Genomic DNA, 21673 nt, shown 5'->3' with positions numbered 1-21673 from the left:
GGCGTCAGCCTAGATTTTTACAGTGGACATAGGGCCACCCGTTGACCAAAGATGTCCTTGAACCACGCACAAAAATATATATATATATATATATATATATAAAATTTAAAATTTTAGGAAAATAAATAATAATTAATATATTTTAAAAAATTATATATAAATTTTAATATATATTTAATATTATTAATATTATGTGAATATATACTAATCACTGGTTTGAAATCCATTGGTAATTCCACCTAATCTACCCAAAAAACAATTGAAAATTGGTTTAAAGACAACTAATATTTAAGTGTGGGTTTCTCTTTTTTGTTGTTATGTTTAAAGCTTCTAGTCAATACCCACATTAGTTATTCTTTGATATCCATTCACTTGCTTTATTTTGTGTGTCATTATCTTGTCTGCTTTACAATTAGCCATATTGTAACAAGGGTAATTGTTGTGATGCAACATAGTCCATGCCTCTATCCCTATTTAATTGAGGTTTTTTGCATAGTGTTTTCTCGGTAATGACAAATTCGTTTTCCAATAATAAAATAAAATAAATAGCTATGCATAATGGGCTATAAGTTCCGTGCAATAGGCTATAAGAATGAATTAAGCTATGCACAATAGGCTAAGTTTCTTGCAGAAAAGTTATTAGTTGTTTTCTTGGTAATGATGTATTTGTTTTCCTATTTAATTAATTTTTTCATAGTGTTTTCTCGGTAATGACGTATTTTCTTTCCAATAATAAAATAAAATAAATAGCTCTGCACAATGAGCTAAGTTCTGGATAGTAGGCTATAAGCTTTGCACAATGAGTTAAGTTCCATACAATAGGATATATGTTCTGCACAATAAGCTAAGTTCCACTCAATAGGATATAAACTTTGCACAATGAGCTAAGTTCCACACAATACATTAAGTTTGTTGCTTCCGCACAATAGGTTAAGTTTCTCACACACAAATTATTATTTGTTTTCTCGGTAATGATGTATTCATTTTGCAATAATAAAGATAATGACGAATTCATTTTCCAATAATAAAATAAAATAAATAGTTTTTCACAATGAGCTAAGTTCCGCACAATAGGATATAAGTTCTACACAATGAACTAAGTTCCACACAATAGGCTATATGCTCCACACAATGAGCTAAGTTCCGCACAATGGGCTATAAGCTTTGCACAATGAGCTAAGTTTCGCACAATAGGTTAAATTTCTCGCAAAAAAATTATTAGTTGTTTTCTTAGTAATTATGTATTTGTTTTTCAATAATAAAGGTAATGACATATTCATTTTTCAATAATAAAATAAAATAAATAACTCTGATTTTTTTTTCACAGTGTTTTCTCGGTAATGACATATTCATTTTCGACAATAAAATAATATAAAAAGCTCCGCACAATTATTGATAATATTTCAATCGTAAATAATTAGGTATATATACAGAAGTGCGGATGAGTTGTATTATGCAGATGAAGATTTCAATGTGTTTCTGGATAAATTTCTCATAGCTAGTCATTTTCTTGAATATACGTTACTAAATCCTCATTCGAGAGTGTTTCTGGCACTTTCATTTTCTCTTTATTGCCGTCTCTGCTTTCTCGTAATTAGATTATTAAATAATTATTCGAGAGTGTTTTTCGCACTTGCATTTTCTTATTATTGCCACCTCCACACAACTTCAACTTCTTTTGCACAATTAGTAATCATTTTGTCTTTTGTTCATAATTATTATCTATTTTAGTTGAAATAAATTAAAATGAAACTATTTATTAGTAAAGGATAACAGTGCAAAGCATATGCATTTGCCTTGTCTGCATAATGAGCCTTATAAAACAAGTTCATAAGCTATGAAACTGGCAAATGTCAATCAGAAATCGGGCAAAGGTGAATTGTTAATGCAAGATTAATATTTCATTTTAATCATATCTAATAGTGTAACATATAATGTAATATATAGCATATTATGTTACATCATCTACCATTAGTTAACACACCTCGATTAGTTATGGAAATATAATGAATCAATACTGTGAATACAAGAGGATTACAATATCATGGATCTTGTGCTTAAGCTATTAGGATAACGCTTTGGTATGACATCAAATACAAACATACTGGATTAGCTTACTTTTATTGATTAGAATATGAGCTGTTTAGTGACACATAACGAAAACGGCCTTGTAACATCTTATTTCGGGTCCGAAAAGCTTTGCCCACTGGTGGGCCCCAGTATTGTAGCAATAATGCTGCAACTCTTGGAACTCCCTTCTTTAATTTTATCAACCCGGTAGTTCGTAACAAACTTGGAAGTGATGGTGCTATATGTACAAGTACTAGCTCTTGCCGCAGCTGTCACTTGGTCAGCTGGCACAAGTCCGCTAGGAGCTTAAGCCAACTTCTATGAGCTCTTAGAAGAAGCTTTTTAACTGATGAATGAAAGCTAACTCAAAGGGGCTAATTTACTTGCAGAAAGAAACTGGAAAGCAGAAAGGAAATGCAAACCCTAATTTTACCAGCTAGCCCTACTAATGCGAAAAAGAGGATGCAAGCTACTGAAAGAGATGTCATTGACTTCTAGGAAGGTAAAATGCATGTTTCTAAGTTATCACTATCTGAAGAAAACATCTTTTTGTATTTTTGAATAAGTTGTCACAATTATCATGCATACAATTTAACTGTTTTTGACTGTGCAGAGGTGGATTGGCGAGAGGAAATGCTTGGAAGAGGTCGGGAAGGTTCAGAGAGGGCCTAAGGGGTCCCTAACACCCTTCCAGAGAGTTTCATAGAGTTTGGCTATCAATAAACCTCATTCGTGAGCTTCTACAGGAAGTCTGCAGGGGTTCTACAGGATGTTTCAGGAATTTCTACAAGATGTTCAGAAATTTCTACAAGATGTTTAAAAATTGGATTTTGGAGGATGGGTGAGTGAGGGAAGATGCATGAATGGATATGGAGGTGGGATAGGGGTCTGAAGTGGCCCAAGGACTGGTGGATGGAGTGGTGAGAAGGTGTAGATAGCTAAGTTGGCTCAAAGAAGGCTGAAACAATGATGTACAAAAACTAGGGTTATGTGAGCAAATGTGGCAAACGTGAGGTAAGGATTCTAAGTAGAGGGTGGAGTGGATGGTGCTGATGGAGAATAAGCAGATGAAGGAGTGGTATAGGTGCTCTGCAAGTCGTTCTTCCAATCTGAACCAACAAACACTTGTAAATTCAAAGACCTAGTTACGTTGACCTAATTTGCTAGCTGTCAGTAAAGAGAATGAACAGAAGTGTGACCTGTAATGAAACCATGTATTTTAACTCATGCAACTAAGCAAACGAAAGTCTGAACTTGTAACCAACTTCTACACATGAAGATCAAACACTAGTGATTGCATGGCAAAGCAAAATCAGTGTTTTTGTGGGCAGCAAAGTCATCCTAGTCACAGCTCCTGATCCCACTGAGGGAGAGGTGAAACCACAGATGTTTGTTGGCCCTTTTCTTGAAGCTTTTTCTGTTAACAACCTATCAACTAAATCTGAGCATGAAAAGCTATTTTACTCATCAAAAACAACCTAAATAATAAAACAAGGTTTAAATCTAAATAACAGATTTTATTCTAAGAATGCAGCAAAGACACATGAAAGTAAACAAAGGAGGTACTGGGCACTTGAGATGGGCCCAACCCCAAGAGCTACAGCCTCCTAAGAGATATTTAGAGCTGGTGCAAAGCTGGATTCATCTTTATTGATCAAAAGAAATGTTACATTCCAAAAACTGTCCACAAGGAGAACTTGAAAATGTGCTGAAAGCAAAGCTAATCTACTGCCTAAAAATCGAACTACAAAATGACTACAAATGAATACAAAAATGACTATAAAGTGACTAACTGAAATGAGGTCCTAAGCCCTCTTATTTATAAAAATTGAGGACCCCAACAGTCCTCCTAAACTTTAGGGACTCGGCTGCCCAAAACTTGCAGTTAACAGCAGTCCTACTTGACTTGCTTGGCTGCCCTTGTGTTAATTGATTTGGTGGCCCTTGAACTCCGAGATGATGGTGGAGAATTCGAGGTAAGGGCCCATAAATGAAGGGGACACCTTCCTACAAATCCTCTCCCTTGTTCTTCCACGAATTTGGCTGCCAAGTGTTCATTTAAACCTTTGATTTTGTCTCCAAATTGACCAAAAAGGATACACAAAGCACACATTAGACTTGTTGGCATAATGACTAACCCAATTCACTCTATTAGCATAAATATAATAAAAAAAATGCAATAAACTAATGAGAATGGTGGATTAAGTCGAATTAGGAGGTTGAATGAGCCCAAATAATTATCCATTTTTGGGGCTCATCATCACCCCCCTACTGAAAGTGTTGCTCATCCTCTGAGCAACCAATCTATCTCCTCGTCTTTGATGGCCCTGGTGGCCTCCCTGTCATGCCAAGCTTTTGAAGTGATGTCCTCTTCTCAGTCATGAAACCATGCTTTTCTCTCTGCTCCTTCCCACTGCCTGTGCTTCTTTTCCTAGAGAATTCTCAACTTCCTGTAGAACTGTCTCAGCATCCTGTAGAACTATCTTTGAGTCCATTATCTGAATTCTCTCTCTCCAAGTGAAGGTTTTTGGCTTCCTCATTCATAGGTGATGGACATCCTTGAAGGAGGCTCCTCCTTTTGTTTAGCTTTTGTGTCCTTAATGACAATTTTCTCCTTTGTCTGTGGTTTGGGTCTGCCCACTTTGATCCGTGTGCTCCTTCTCGCCTTAAAATACATGGAAGGCTCCCTCTTTCACTTCTCCTTCTGCTTGGGGGATGTGCTTAGGGTGGCCAGCACAACTGTTGCCTCCCTAGCTAAAATCTCGGCCAATTTCTCCTTCTGCTGCCCTTTCCCCAGACTTCCTGTAGAAAGTCCTGTAGTGGCCGTTTTCTGGCTTCCTGTAGAAGCAGTTTTCTGTCTTCCTGTAGAAACAGTTTTCCCTGATTTGGCTTGCATGGCTGGGGGTGTCTTCTTCTTCAATTTTGCTGTGGTTTCCTCTTCCCACTGCTTATACTCTTCTTCTTCTGTGCCTCCTTCTAACAATCCCAAAAGCAAAGGGGAACTTAACTTGAGGCCTATCCAGCTGGCCTGGAGATTCTGCATAGACTTTTTGTAGGGAGGCACTCGTGCCAAGGCCTCCCTCATTCTAGTTGGAGTGTGGTATTCCCTGATTTTGAGGCTATGGGACAATGTGTTCCACCTACAGGTGCAAGCATGAACACAATTGTCCCCCAATAGTCGCTCCATATCCTCGAAGTGTGTTATGGCCTGAGCCTGCCGATCCATGTACTCTAACAGGGCCTGAGAGTTGGTTGCTAGGTGCTGGTGCTCTTCTTCCATTGGCTGATGCTGGTTCCAAGACCTTGAGACCCGACTCTCTAGTGGTGAATGCTGCATGCACTGGCTTCGTTTGATGTGAGCTGCTGGTGTCTCCATGGTATGTGCTCCAGCCGGATCAGCTGCTACAGGATTCCTGTAGGACATCCTGTAGTCATTTCTCCTCCTGGGGTGCATGCTGAAACAAACAAAGTTGCATTCACGGATGACAGGTAAGGTGTGCGGGCCTCTACATGCTTTATTTTTCACTTAAAAAACAAATTTCTATCTGAGAAAACAGGGTTCTGGTATGACGGTGCAGGTATATTCAACCAGATGGTGGCAATGGTGGTGAGAGGAGATGAAACAAGTGGAGGATGGAAGAAAAGAGTGGTTGCATGCTTCCTCAACAGACTTCAAGCTTCAAATCCCTCTCCGTAATCGATTCTGGCCTGCCCAAAGGCTCTACAGGATGTTTCTGGTAGAAATACAGAACTTCCTGTAGAAAGTCCTGTAGCTTCCTGTAGAAGGTTGAACCATGACCAGATTGTGTCCGAACCCTGAAAAAATGAGTGTTCATGGAGAGAGTGGATGTGAGGATGCCTGGTAACTTGGTAGGGGCCCTTGTCCTTGTGTTGGGAGGCCTCCTTTCTGCATTGTGTTCCTGCAACCGAGAAATTCCATGCAACACAGGAAAACTGCTATTTTTGACTCATGGCAGACTTGTCTCGAATTCCCCTACTCCAAACAATTTAATTTACCACCTTTTGAAATTTCATGCACGGGTATGGAATTTTTTTGAGCCTACCTCTCTTCGAAACTCCCATTTGTCGAAGAAAAATCCAGGCTTTTCTGCTCTGGAAGGCTGTTTTCTGTGTTTCCTGTAGAAGACTTCCTGTAGAAACACCTGTAGAGCGCGACAGGCGGGAATTTTTTTAAGAAACGACAGAAATATCGAGAAACCAGGTAGGAATCTTGCAGAGGACCACCGGTTAACTGATCTGGACGTGGTGGACGCGTGCTCCAGTTGACCGTAGTTGAACAGAGGGTGGTGAGAATTTCAGCCGAGCATCATTTAATTTCAGCGTGATTTGTGGTGAGGGAGTGAAGTGGCCAGGTGTACGTGGCCACATGCAACTGGAAGTGTTGTTCCTGAACTGTGTGTTTTCCCCCTGTAATCACTGCCTTCAATTGAACTGATGTTTAAACGACCAACACTCCTGGTTGCTTTAATTTTCACGTGAGTCAGTTGTCCACGTGTACTGCATGACTTCCGGCTGAGTGCTAGAGAACGCAATCAGCTTAACCTTGCTAGATTCATGGCTTACCCCACCATTCCATTCGATCATGCAGTTCTTCAATTAGATTCATGCAATAGAGGAACAAGTTTTAGTCACGTACCTGAAGTCAAATGGTTTCTGTGAGGTGCTTTTTACTGCTGCATGCATCTAATTCGGTGGTTGCATGATGGATCCTTTGTGCTATAAGCTCTTTGCTATCTGATGTGTGGTTATTTTTCTTGTGTAGGTATCCTCTAGCCGGATCTAAGCTGCAGGAGTTCGTTTCCACGTTCAGATCTGCACCCTCAAGCTGCTGCTGCTAAATTTTCACAGGACCAAAACTTGTTTTCGCCATTGCTCCCGAACGATAGATTGGATCGATCTGAAACTTGCTGAGCATGTTCCTATCATCATGATGCACCTCCCATAGCAAAATTGCGATCAATGGATGCACAGATTTCGAGAAAAATGGAAAATGGCTAAAGATTTCAGAGATCAATTTCTCGGAAACCGTGTATCGGAATCAGCTGAAACTACTTGGGTAGGTTACTATCACCCATATGCATCTCCCCATGAAACAGGTTTTGAAATGGATGCACGAATATGGAAAAAATGCAAAAATGGCTGACGGTGATGGAGGCGGATTTCTTGGAAACCGTGTCTCGGAATGGGCTGAAAATGCTCGGGCATGTTGCCATCATCCCTATACAATTCCCTGTGAAATGGTTTTTCAAATGGATGCATGGTTTTCAAGTTAGGGCAAAAACAAATTCTGTTCTATATATTTTTTTCTTCAAAGCATTCTGCAAGTTTTTGCATGGAAAGAAAAGCTGAGCTTGGGCTGTGATGCAGGCATGAAGATGATGGAGGAGGAGTTTGAATATTGCAGGAGGACTTCTGACCCCTTGAGGAAGCTCTCATGGTTGCCAAAATACCTTTTTCAAATCCATTTCTAGCTTCTTGTAATTTCTATAGGAACTTCCTGTAGAAAACACAGTTTTGAGGAAAGAAGCACAATGACATGGAAAAAATGATGGAAAAGGGTGAGGGATGGAAAAATGGATGTGTGCAGGCCTCATGGACATATTCCCAGCCTTTGGGTCCTCTTCAGAGATCAATTTGGCTTTTTTGTAAGCTTCCTGTAGAAGACACATAACTTCCTATAGAAAACACAGTTTTCATAAAAGAAGCACAATGAGGTGGAAAAAATGATGGAAAAGGGTGAGGAATGGAAAAATGGATGCTTGCAGGCATAACCAATAGATTCCAAGCTTTAGATTCCCTTCCAAAATCGAATCTGGCTCGCTTGAAGGTTCTACAGGATGTTTCCTGTAGAAATACAGAACTTCCTGTAGAAGGCACAAAAATTCCTTTGTCTTTGTTTTGAGTGATCCTCCTGACCTGCAATGTCCTTCTTGCAACCTGCAATTATCCAATGGAAATTAGGTTTATTTTTATTTCTCTTTTTCTCTTTTTTTTTGAAAAACAACTAGGGCGCCTCATGGAGGTTTTCACCCTAATTGCCTGCCCCGGGCGCCTCCAAGGGAGGTTTTCACCTAGGGATCTTATTCTCTTCTTATTTTCTCTTCTTTCCAACCCATTGACCGCCTCATGGAGGTTTTCAATCAATGAGCCAATCTAAGGCGCCTCCGAGGAGGTTTTCACCTTAGATTTTTATTTTCATCTTATTTTCATTTTTTTCTACCCTACCCTACTTGAAAAAAAAAATTCTTTTCAAGTATAAGAATACTTCCAATGGATCCAGGTGCACATCGAGATTAGAGACAAAATGATGTGAAGGCTCGAAATGCTTGCTTTGACAGCTAACCAGATTTCAGAGACAAAATGATCTGACTTTGAAGGGATCAAACATAGTTGAGGAAGAGAGTACCACTGCAACTTAGTGACGATCTGAAACCATATCTCAATATAGCTATGATATCCTTGATCCTTTTGCTGATCTGGATCATGTTTCATGTCACCTTCTATCATGACTTTCTCATCTCCCTCTTTTTGCTGATCTTTCTCTTGAATACATGGAAGATTTGATGGTAACCATGAGGGAGCTTTGTTGATCTCTGATTCTGATCTCTTCTCTTCATCAAGAGCAACCCATGGTTTTTTGATCCTTTCTTTTGAATCTTCTTTTGCCTTTGGTCCTTCAATGTTGTCAATATAATCTCTGTTTTGCAATACTCTTCCTGAGCTATGGTGAAGATCATCGAGCTCAAGAGGAGTCATTTGGACATGTTGTGTCCCAGCATTGCAATTGTGTTGAGCTACTCCAATGGACAGGTTTGGAAATGGTGGTATGGGTAGCTGAGTGGGGGCGTAGATTTGAGATGGATGTGGATGGGGTTGTGGTTGGGCAGGCATTTGGGGTTTGTTGTGGGGAAAAATGCCTATGCAGGACGATCCTATCCACCTAAGGTGTGACAGTGCCTTAGCAACAAACAGAGACAGCTATTCTGGTTTCTTCCTTTATGAAATGTGAAAGAAGAGAGATCAATAGACTTACCAGTGTCTTCCGTTTGTCCCTCGATCTGGTCTCTCTTCTCTTTGGGAGTTCACAGCTACTTGCCTTCTTGCTTGTCCAGCTTCCACGGGTTCCTGCAAGATCACAAGAGAACAACTACTTGCGACAAGAGAACAACTACTTGAGACAAGAGAAGAACTCTACACAAAGACATATATTCACATTCATAACTAGTTTAGGATTAGAAATAAACTAAACATGCTAATACATTCATACATCAAAATACATCAGCATATAGGAGAAACCAAGATAGCTTTATTGATGAATAACAAGGTTCAGGAAGAGATACAACCCAGAGGGCTCCAATCCAGCATCTCCTTCCCAGCAAATGGAATTCCTATCTTCACCCCTTTCAAAGCATTAAGCACCCAATGATCCCAGTCTCAAACCAACAGCAATTCTTTGCAATAACAAAATTCCAACCTCTAGATCTCATGGAGGAGAGATCCATATATAGATGTTTGGAGAGAGGATGAGTCAACTTGAGATCTAACTAGTGTCCTCTCCCTCTGTCAGTTCTTGAGTCCACTTGGAGGTTCTTGCTTCCACTTGGAGATTTGGAACCTCTTACTCATCACCAGTCGAATTCCCTGAGGCAAGTGTCATTTTGGAAGCTTCCTGGGTTTTGACACCTTGAGAAATGAGCTTGCCACTTGTCCACTCTCGTTCAGCGCAGGTAGCCAGTGTTCCATTTGACATTCAACGCAGGTAGCCAGTGTTGGCTTTGACATTCAGCGCAAACAACTAGTGTAGCCACTGAAATGATCCTGAATTGACTTGTTTTTGAGCAGTTTCTGGTGGAGAACTTCTGTGAATTGCTGTGGTTTGTTAGCCTTGTTCCTCTAGGGGTAGGAACAACATGTTTAGGGACTTTGGATCCCTTAGATTATTGACATTTCATGCTCAATGCTGTAAGGCACAAAAATGTCTATAACAGTTGCCCCCTAAAGTATGAAGCTGTTTATCGGGTGAAATGCTTTATCAGGGGGATCCGAAGTTCATCCAATGCCGAGAGGAGACCTGTAATAAGATACAATACAATACATTATTTTTCATACTGCTTTCATGATCTAGCTGAGGCGGGCATTCCCATGCTCAACTTTATAAATTCATTTTTCTGTACATAGAACAGACAATCGTCTGATGGTAGACTGATAATTTTGATGAAATTATCATCCTTTGAGTAGGGTGATTATCTGCTGCAATGATGTACATGTCAATGTCTTTATTTTTCCTGAATATATATCGCAGCCTGGATGGATGAAACTAGATCCGGGGTCTTCAAACTCATTCGATCTTCACTCTAAGTACAAGTCGATCCATGTGAGAAATGTTCTGAAGTCGAACATGGAAAGACATCGCTTGATTACTGGTCAATGATGTAAACTGTTAACAAGCGCGAGAGGAATCACCGATAATGATAATGACCCTCAAGGTACTGCAGTACAATTCACGTGGTGTGAATAAAGGACTTGACGTTGAACACCATGCAAAATCTTTCGGTCGAAGGTCATTGATGTATACCTGTCGCCGGAAGTGAGAAACTTGCCATTGTGGCATGCAAGCTTCAAAGTACTGAAGGGGTTGTTCCTAGATCAACTTCCTGGATAATGAGCTGATGTCGACAAGAAGCGATCCGTCAAAGGAGGGCCTTGATGAATCCCACATCAGTGACACGGAACGGAGCTAATGATTTTAATGGAGGTGAAAACGATCTGTGACATATGATTCAGGGTGGCGGTCATGAAAGGATGAAGGATAATGTATGGCAGTGGATGGGACACGGTTGACTTTTCTGAACGACTTCTCTTGAACATATGGCGACACTGATACAATGGATCGGTAGCATTACCCCAAATATGGATGGTATGGCGAGACCATGGATGTGACCGGTGAATGAAACAACCCAACCCGATTGTGGTACGGAGGAAAAGTGTCATGTTCAAGAGCGACTTGCTACCATCAAAGTTTTCTTTAGTTTCTCCCAATTTTTCCCCAGTCATTGCTGACCAGTACCTCTTTATTTTTGTCAAGCTTGAGGAGGATAACATATGCTTGTTCTATAACCTGCCCTTCGGGCAAGCCCATCGCTATGTTTTAACGAGCCTAGCGATAGTGAAACTCGTTCTCGTCTAAAGACAAGTTTGTCGCTATTTAATGATTTTAACGAGTCTAACGACAAGGATAACTCGGCCCTTTTCATTTTTAGAGAGTCTGAAAAGGTACATAAAGTTAACTCCAAAAGTCCTTTTTCGTCATCTAATCCCTTAAGTCCGAAAAAGTATAAAACAATACAGAAGGGATGAGTTTTCGATAGTTTTAACGAGCCGAATAAAACAAGCGCTCGATCTTTTTGTGCAATAATCCCTCAGGTCCAAAAAGATTAAAATCTAGAGGAGGGATAGCTCTTCCTGTCCCTTTAACGAGCTGGAAGGCCAAGGACTCGGCAATCTTTTCATATTTTACGAGTCAGTTGAAAAGAGCTTAAAGGAGACTCGTCTTTTGAGGAACTAGTGATAAATAGGGTTAGCAGCTGATTCCAGGTATAGGTTGGAATTTTCCAATCACGGCAGTGTCACAAGGATGGCTAGGTGAAATCACTCTTCACAGCTGTTCCTCAAAATGGGTAAACAATCATATGGAGGTGAACGATCGGCCAATGGAAAAGTGGAGGTGACGGTGCAAACACGACCAAGGCTTTAATGGCTGATGATATTACATTCACAGTGGTTATTTACCGGGATGGTTCATTTTTTATTTTAAAATGAGCTTAAACGCTGGTGGAAACACTTGCTCATTGCTTATGTTTATTTTTTAACGAGCATGAAGTCCGCGTTAAAACTGCTCGGATCTTGCGTTTATTTTTTTAACGAGCATGAACTTTGTGCTAAAACTGCTCGAATACCCAGTCATATGATAAGAGTGTCTCATCAAGATTCTATTTTTTATGGAGCTTCATCTCACTAAGCTTTGCTCCGCATCCTTTCTTTATGCAAGTTAGGAAACGGCTAACCCAAAAAACAGATAAATAACCGCTCTTTTCTTGCACTCCAAAAGGTTTGCATGCCCCCAGGTATAAAGTACGATTTCAAGGTTACCTCTACTTCATTTCCGTCAAAACATTCGTTTCGCCGAGAGAGGCCTACCTCTTTCAGGTTACCCAAAGATTGTCTCGTTAATCTTTCAAACAAAACACTTCCTCGGCAATGTCTACCGAAATAGACAAAGGTGAGAGACGTAGCCCGCCAACTCACATAACTTTGACAAAAGAATCTTATTCTAGAATAACCCTCTTCCTAGACGGATAGGGTACAGACTAGTCATATTCTCCCGCGGAAACCTACTCTATACCCAAAGTTTCCCTGCCGAAGCAGACCAGGACGCATGCCCCCTGGGTTCCAGTCATATCCTCCCGGATTACTCGCGCTCATCAGGAGGACGGATCGTGGGTTGAGACACTTCTTGCGTGAATAGACCATTTAGGGATGGTACATGATTATTTGCGATGCGTGATCTTGGAAATGAAAGTTGGTCCACGAGCTTGACCATTCTTCCTTCATGCGGAAAACACATTACTCTAAAGAGTGAGGAGACTATAGCTCCCATGCAATATATATAGTCTCGTCCAAGGAGTAGGTTATAATCCAAGGGTCCTTGAACGACCATCACGTTCATTTGAACGGTCTTCCCTTTCAATGTTATGGGCACATTGGGGAGGATCCCTAAAGGTCGACTGGTTCCTTTATCAAAACCTGATAGATTTCTCATTTCAGGCAAAAGCGTTGGCGAACCAAGCGCTTTCCAAGCAATAGAGGAAAGGATACTCACAGATGCCCCCTCATCAATGATAGTGCCAGCCATCACCATTCTATATATTTGAACGATAATTCTGAATGGTATTGTCAGGCCAGGTTAACTCCAGAAATTAATGAGCGCAAGAAAGAATTGATGATTTTATTCATTAGCCAACTATTATTTATATACATACATAAAACGGATTAGTTCATCTTCTAGATGATTGTCCAGTTCACCCATCCGTTTCGGATTAGGTGTCAACATTCCCCCCCTTAATCTGAAGGGATGTTGGTGAGTCCAAGCATCATTCTGAATCTTTCAATATTTTCTCTTCCAAGCGCTTTGGTGAAGATGTCTGCAATTTGCTCGTTTGTGGAACAATGATGGAGATGGATTGTTTTGGCCTCAACATGATGTCGGATCAGATGATATTTAGTATTGATGTGCTTAGTACGATCATGGAACTTTGGGTTCTTGGCCAACTTTATTGCAGAGGTGTTATCAATCATGAGTGGAGTTGATTGTATTTGTTTTACCTGCAAATCTTCAAGAATTTTCCTGAGCCACACAATTTCTTTCGTTGCTTCAGCTGCTGCCACATATTTTGCTTCTGTTGTGGAATTTGCTGGTACTAATTATTTGCGTGATCTCCAGGAGACAGCTCCTGATCCAAGACTCATAGCATATCCTGAAGTAGATACCCCAGTTTCTTTGTCTCCATCGAAGTCTGAATCAGAGTATCCAATCAAGTTGAAGTCGTCCACCTGTGTATACTTGATTCCAAGGTCTTGAGTTCCCTTCAAGTACCTTAGAATTCTTTTTGCAGCAGACCAATGTCCCTCACAAGGCTTTTGCATAAACATGGAGAGGATTCCAACAGCAAATGAAATGTCTGGTCTGGTAGTAGTGAGGTAGATGAGACTTCCTACAAGCTGTCTATACTTTGTTGCATCCTCAAATTCCTTTCCTTCAATAGATGTGAGCTTCAAGTTTTGTTCCATTGGAGTAGAAAGGGGATTGCACTCTGTCATGCCAAATCTGTTCAACAAATCTCCAATGTATTTATTTTGAGAAAGAAATATGGACTTTGGATGTTGGGTTACTTCAATGCCAAGATAGTAATGAACATAGCCCAAATCAGTCATTTCAAAATTTTTTCCTAATTCTTTCTTTATGGATGCAATATAGCTTTCATTGTTCCCTGTCATTAAAAGATCATCTACATATACCACAAGATATACAACTGTTTTGCCAACTTTCTTGACAAATAAAGTTGCATCATCAAGATCAAAATGTTTGAAGTTGAGTTTCAGAAGATGCTCAGTTAGTTTTTCATACCAGGCTCGTGGTGCTTGTTTGAGGCCATACAAGGACTTCACAAGTTTGCATACTTTGTGTTCATGTCCTTTCACAACAAATCCTTCAGGCTGGGACATAAAAACATTCTCTTTTAGATCTCCATTCAAGAATGCAGTTTTTACATCCATTTGATGGACTTTCCAAAAGTTCCCGAGCAGCTAGTGTAAAGAGTGTCCGGATGGTGGCCCATTTTGCTGTGGGAGCAAAAGTTTCCTCATAATCGACCCCTTCCTTCTGTGCAAAACCTTTTGCCACAAGCCTAGCTTTGTGCTTGTCAAGTGAGCCATCAGCTTTGTACTTGTTCTTGTAGACCCACTTGCAGCCAATTGGTTTGGTTCCAAATGGAGGATCAACCAGCTTCCAAGTGCCATTCTTTATGAGGGCATCATACTCCTGCATCGCTTCTTTCCATTCATCATGAGAAGCAGCTTCTTTGAAGGAAGTTGGTTCAAAATCTGTAGACAAGTTCAATTCACAATCATAAGTAACATCCATATCAACAGGTGAATTAGAGTTATCTACATCACCTCCATCTTGTCGGTTTGTATTTCTGGTTCCTGTTTTTCCAATTTCATCAGGATGAACACTTTCAAGTGTCTTTGTCAGCCACTTTGGGGGACCTTTCTGAGATGGTCCAGGATGTTCTGTTGATTGAGTTGGGACTGAATCAAGATTAAGTCTCCCAATTCTATCAATTACATCACTTAAAGCATCATCCGTTGTTGGAGTGTCATGCAGGGGAGATTGTTCTTCACAAGGAGATTCCACATGTTGATCTAGTATAGGAATCCCCCCTTCAAGATGTGCAATCTGATTATCAAACTCTTGGAATGATTTCGGTTTTGTGAATCTATCCAAGCGATCAAGTTGCCGCTCAACAACACTGTCAGATTTGGATGATTCAAGAAAAATGACATCTCTAGATAAAACAAACTTTTTATTTACTTCATCATGAAGGCGGTATGCTTTAGATGTGTTTGAATACCCCAGGAAGATACACTTATGACTTCTAGCACCAAGTTTGTTTCTATGTACCTTTGGTATTAAAGCATAACAGGTGGAACCAAAAATCCTGAGATGTTTTATCGAAGGAACATGTCCATACCACAATTCATAAGGAGTCTTGTTTCTTATAGCACTAGTTGGACATCTATTCTTTATATATGCAGCACATAGAACAACATCAGCCCAAAACATTGTCTTTACATTTTTGAAGAAAAGCATGGATCGTACCATATTCAAAATTGTTCTGTTCATTCTTTCAGCTACACCATTCTGTTGAGGATTATAAGGCACAGTTGTTTGATGTTTAATCCCATGTTGGCGAAGATAGTGTTCAAATTCATTTGATGTATATTCTTTTCCATTATCAGTGCGAATAGACCCAATATGAGATTGTGCATCATTTTCAATCCATTTATGAAAATTCTTGAATGTTTGAAAAGCATCAGATTTGTTCTTCAAAAAATAAACCCAACACATTCTGGTGTAATCATCAATAAATGTCATGATATAATTATTTCCATTTGCAGAAGGAACAGACATTGGACCACATAAATATGAATGAATAAGTTCAAGCTTCCTATGTGCTCTTGAATGTGAATCATGAAAAGACTGTTTGCTATGCTTTCCTAGAATGCAAGCATCACATTGTTTATGTTTGCTAGGAATTGTAGGCAAACCAGCAACACCATTTTTCTTCAACAAGCGGAGACTATCATAGTTTAAATGTCCAAATCTAGCATGCCATAATAAACTTGATGGAAGTGCACCTTCTTCATGATGAGAAATATATGAGAAATGTTGTGCATGAGCAGAGGTTCCTTGCAGTTTAAGGAGTCTTTCTTCTTCTATACCCCTCATGACAAGTGAGTGGTCAGATGCCTTTCTTACCTCAAGCTTGCCATCAAACATGTGAATGGAGTGACCTTGCTGGCGGATGTGGACCAGGGACAACAAGTTTCTCTTGAGCTGTGGGAGATATAGAACATGATCCAGAAGAAAGTCTGGAAGACCAGGCAGTTTAAGCCTGATTGTGCCAAGCCCTGATGGCTTGATTTTTGACTGATCTGCAAAGTATACTGCTCCATCAACATTGTCAGTCAAATCTTCAAAGAAATCTTTCCTATGAGTCATATGACAGGTTGCTCCTGAATCAAGCAACCAGTCATTTTTCGAAGAAGCAAGTGAAGCATTAAACAAATCTTCATTTACTCCAATGTTACATTGTGCCTCAATATAGTGAGCGGATTCAGGTGCTTTACCTTTGTCTGTGTCATCAGTTTTACCTTTCTGCTGATTTCTTCTCTGCTCAACTTTGTCCCATGGTAGCTTGCATGTAGAAGCATCATGTGATCCATTTCGTTTGCAGCGAATGCAATGCAGATCTGCCTTTTCTGCTTGAGGATGTCTGCCCCCCCTGCCTCTGAAGTATCTTCCTCTTCCTCTTCGTCCACCTCTTCCTCTTGTAGAATCTTGAGCAGGATGCTTTTCTTTATGAGCAAGGCAAACAGTCTCTTCAGAAGATTCAGGGACTGTTTTCTTTCCAAAGGCTTTCTCTCTTTCAGCAAACTTTTTCACAAGAGTGTGAAAGGTTATATCTTTAAGATTTCCATTTGCTTGTAAAGACTCAAGATAGTTAGAGTAGGTAGGATAGAGTGCTTTGAGAAAGGAAATAAGAGAGATATCCAGCTCAACCTTAGTGGATTTAATATCATGCATTATAGACTTTATTTCAGATGCAAGAGCAAGAGGATCATTATTTTTCAGTTCAAGAGTGAAGAGTTTAATTATGAGCTGAATAACTTCAAGTGCAGAATGTGTATCATAGAGTTCTTTCAGCTTTTGTAAAGCTTCAAAGGCATTGGAATAGGATGAAATATGACGACTTACTTCTTCATTTACAGATGCTGCGATTAATGCATAGGCTTTGCTATTCTTGTTTTCCCAAATGGCGAGTTCTTTGTCTGATGTGGGCTGCACAGGGTCTTTGTCTTCTTCTCCGACACACACTCCTTTCCACAACTCATTGTAGATAAGGGTGTGTTTTACCATCCGGGACCATTCAGAATAGTTCTCCTTGCCAGTGAGAACTATTCCGACCATAGAGATGATTGAATGCATTCTGTAAAAAAAATATCTCTGCCAAAAACTTCTGTTGGAAAAAAAAATCCTTGTGCCACAGCCTTATGCACCTTTTTTTTTTTATAAAACACTCTGACTAATATAAACACTCTGACTTATTCAAACTATTTAACAATATAGTCAACCAAGAAGCTGCACATGTGCATGCTTACAGAGTCAATAAGTGAACATTCTTAGAGAAAATTGAACCTCCAAAGATAGCTCAATAACTAAATCAATCGACTCAAGTGTGGCCCCTTCGCTTTTAATACAAAGACAAAATAAAAGTCCGATTCCACACTGTGGGCTGAATCCCAAAGCATACAATGAATGGAAAGAAACAAAACATATATCTCGTGGCGGTGAAAAGGGTAGTTACATGGCCACAAAGGTCAAAACAAGATTGCCCAGCTATTTCAGCTACGGGAAAGTATGTAAGAAATTCTTCTCTTCTTCATGAAGTTACTAGAAGACATGAATAACATAATACAAAGGTTTTGCAAAAATCTCCTCTCATTTTCAGAGCTCCTCCATTGGAATACCACGGTACGCTGCGACTTCACTGAACTGCCTTATTTGCGAAACAACATCAATAACTACCCTAGCATTATTGAGCGGATTATCACTCCCTAGTTGTTTTCCTAAAATGACACCAGTACCAGCAGTAGCCGGTCTACGCATCACATTAGCAGCACCATAATGTCCATCAGACTTCTGCACAGCAGTAATGAGTTACAAAAGCGCAGTCACCATTACAAAAACGCAGTCGCATTTTCATAAAAAACGCAGTCACATTTTCACCATACCAAAAACGCAGTCACCATACCAGAAAACCCAGTCACCACAAGAAAACGCAGTCACCAATAGAACTCAGCCTTCAATACAACGTAGCCATGCTTCAATACAACGCAGGCTTCAATAGAACTCAGCCACCATAATAAAACGCAGTCACCATAATATCAAACACACTGTAGGTGTGAAACTATAATAAATGCAGTCACCATATCATCAAACTAATAAAACATAAGAAGCAGTTCAAATGCAGTTCAAATGCACCAGGTTCAAACACAAGCAGCGTTTCCAGCGAAAATGAGTTTCAACGCATTGATAATTCAAACATTCATGCGCAGAGAGGGACAGTAGAAACATAGTATGTATTCCTGGGCGGAGGCACCAGAAACGCAATCAATTACTTATGATCTGAGGGCGCAGTCTCCAGAGGCGCTCAGGACAGAGGGCGCAGTCTACAGTAGTGGCAACGCTATATGCTCAGAGAATCGCTCAGGGAATCGCTCAGAATGATGCAGCGCTCAGCAGGAGTTACACTATTTTGGGACCTGTGCTCTGATACCATGTCAGGCCAGGTTAACTCCAGAAATTAATGAGTGCAAGAAAGAATTGATGATTTTATTCATTAGCCAACTATTATTTATATACATACATAAAACGGATCAGTTCATCTTCTATATGACTGTCCAGTACACCCATCCGTTTCGGATTAGGTGTCAACAGGTATGCTTGCTGGCAACCGGGGTCTGCCTAGTTGGTTCCAATCAAAGGACACAACCAGGTTGCTTGGTGGTGGGACCGAATAAACGGCCGGATATCGCTTTGACGAGCTTCCTTCCTGCGATAAAGGAATAGGGGCATTGCCTCCTTGTTCATCAGAGTCAGTGTTGATGAAGAGAATTTGGACGGTGTCGTCTTTATTCTCCTCTGTGATGGTATCATTCGAAGATAGAGCCTCTGAAGGAAAAACCGGGTCAACTTCCGTCTCAACCTTTTGACTTTCGTCAGGCATGGATCCAGACGGTTCATCTTCAATGATAGGTGCTTCGGCTGACCACTTGGGCGGGCCAGCCGGGTTCTCAACTATTGAAGGACTTGGCAGGAGTTTTTGATATCCAGGAGGAAGTTACGCTCGTAAAATCGGGCAATCTTCCAGAACTCTTTTAGCCTCGTCTAAGAAGGGACAACGGTGGATGGCGTGATCGCCTTCACACAGTTTGCAGGGAAATCTATCTTTCCCTCTCCGTCCTGGGACTTCACTTTCACTAGTCAACGGTGAGCAGTCAACATGGCTATCAGAGGTTGATGCTACCGAATTGTGCAAACGGGGAGACCAGTCCCTTAGTATTCGAGGGATACAGGGACAATCTCTGTGGAAATGGTCTCCCTTGCATATGACACATGGCGATTTAGGCCTGGTCAGTGCTGTGTGTGGATTTTTGTCAGACGACACTTGTTTGCCCCCAGTCGCCTTTGGCTCCTTCTTCTTCTTCTTCTCTTTCTTCTTCTTTTCCTTCTTCTCCTTAGGAACTTGGTTTTTTGTTTTACCAGTTCCGTCAAGCGAAGAGGAAAGAGGAGAGGAAGAGTTAGATGAGGTAGAAGGCTGGTTGGCAACTCTGGTTTGGTCTAACTGTTGACTCGACTGTTCAGGAATGGTGGTGTTCTGAACGACATTGGTTGAAAAGAGCTAGACTGGCAGGCCAATTGTCAGTCCTGGAAGCAACAATGTGGCCATGTGGGGCGCACCAACATCTCCCCAAGAGGAGAAGGGACTAGGATTTCCACCAAGGGGAATTCCTTGGTTAGTGTGCTCCATTTTTTCAACTTAAAGATCAACTTAGGAATAGGGGTGATTGTTCCGTTTAAAATAAATTTTAACGACGCTTTAGACACAACTTGCTTTTTCACTTTTAAAGAGTCGAGAAAAAGCTAAATATGACTCTAGTCTCCTTCAATGTTTTAACGCGCCCGAAGTGACAAATGCTCAGATGGAATTTTTCTGTTATAGAGTCTGGAAAAGGCCAAAAGGAACTGCTATGGAGTTCTAGGCAGAGGGTGTGCCAAACTTTTCGCAAAACCGCAGAATACTTTTTAGGGTACGGGCGGTCGATCTTCCTGAATGCTGTGTTCAGTGCATTGCGATTAGTAGGGCGGCCGACACGGCTTCCTAAGGATAAAGGTTTTATGCCTATAGGGGTCTCCCAATATATACACGACGGTACGTGGGAGCACAATCCGTACTGGCACTATTGTCCCTCAGGAGGAATCACCCACCATCCACGAGATCGACAGTCACCAGGCTTAACGACGCCGGAACACGTCTCTAGCCTAGACCTCTATGTTGTGCGTTATGTTGCAAAGCGTTGTTAAGTTCATTCAATTTATTTTAGGTTGATCTTTTTAGAATTTTTCCTTTCAAGGTTCACCACGAGATGTATGATACAATTCCTAAATGCAGTCTAAAGATGATAAGCAAGCTTTATATCTTTTCAACTTTGAAAATCCTAGCTACTAATGGAAAAGAAAGACACCATCTTTTCTCAAAGAGCAATCAACACACTCTAATGCACTTTTCCTAAATCCAACATGCAAACTATCAAATGCAAATGCACAATGCAGGTGTTTGTTTTCCGCTTTCTTATTATTGATGCCTACAAAGAAAGCTTTTTGTACAACTTTGAATTTGCTTTTAAATGATCAATACAAACAAGTTTACTTTTTCGAAATCAGAGAGGGTAGAAGAGATTACAACACTTAACGATTTTCGAAATGAATACTTGTTTCGACACTTAAAAGAGACAAATTCAAACCAATAAGCAAAAGCAAATGTATAATCAATCTGAAAACAGCCAATGAACTCTCTTCTAAGATCACAATCAACAGATCTGAATCAAGGGCTACAGGATGACTATTTCACTCATGCAAAGGAAAACTGTAAATGATGCCACAAACACATAAAAACATTCACAGTCTTTTTGTACAAAAGGAGGCGGAATCTAAGCAGAGAAAAGGAGTTATCAGACTAGTACCTATGCTAGTTACAGGCTGCAAAAATCAGAGATCAAAACAAGGCAAAACAGAGCAGAGAACCCCAGCTGCACAAGGACAAACTGGTTCAGCGCAGGTAGCCTTCACAGGGACTGCGTTGAAATGCAGAATCCCTTCACTGGGTCTGCGCTGAAGGAGAAACTCTCGTTTCCCACAGGTTCTGGGTCACAGATTGCTATTTAATCAACTGTTTCAGGCCAAATAAAAGCAACAAGCAAGGTGTAATCAAAGGGATGCTTTGAAGGGCTACTAAGATCTATCACAAGGATCATCAAATCATTTGTGAGTCCATTGTTCAGATCATAGACAAGTCCAGTAATTGGATCAAAGTAGCAACTGTCTACTTTGCATCCGGGAAAGATGCAGTTCGATTGTTGCTGTCAAGTCTATGAAACAAACAATGATAGAAACACAAAT

Source organism: Pinus tabuliformis, chromosome 7 (genome assembly GCF_031772625.1).
Source record: "Pinus tabuliformis cultivar Carrire ecotype Pingquan chromosome 7, CPIR1, whole genome shotgun sequence".
Lineage (NCBI taxonomy): Eukaryota > Viridiplantae > Streptophyta > Pinopsida > Pinales > Pinaceae > Pinus > Pinus tabuliformis.
The sequence above is the reverse complement of the archived record's forward strand: the minus strand, read 5'-3'. Positions refer to the sequence as shown.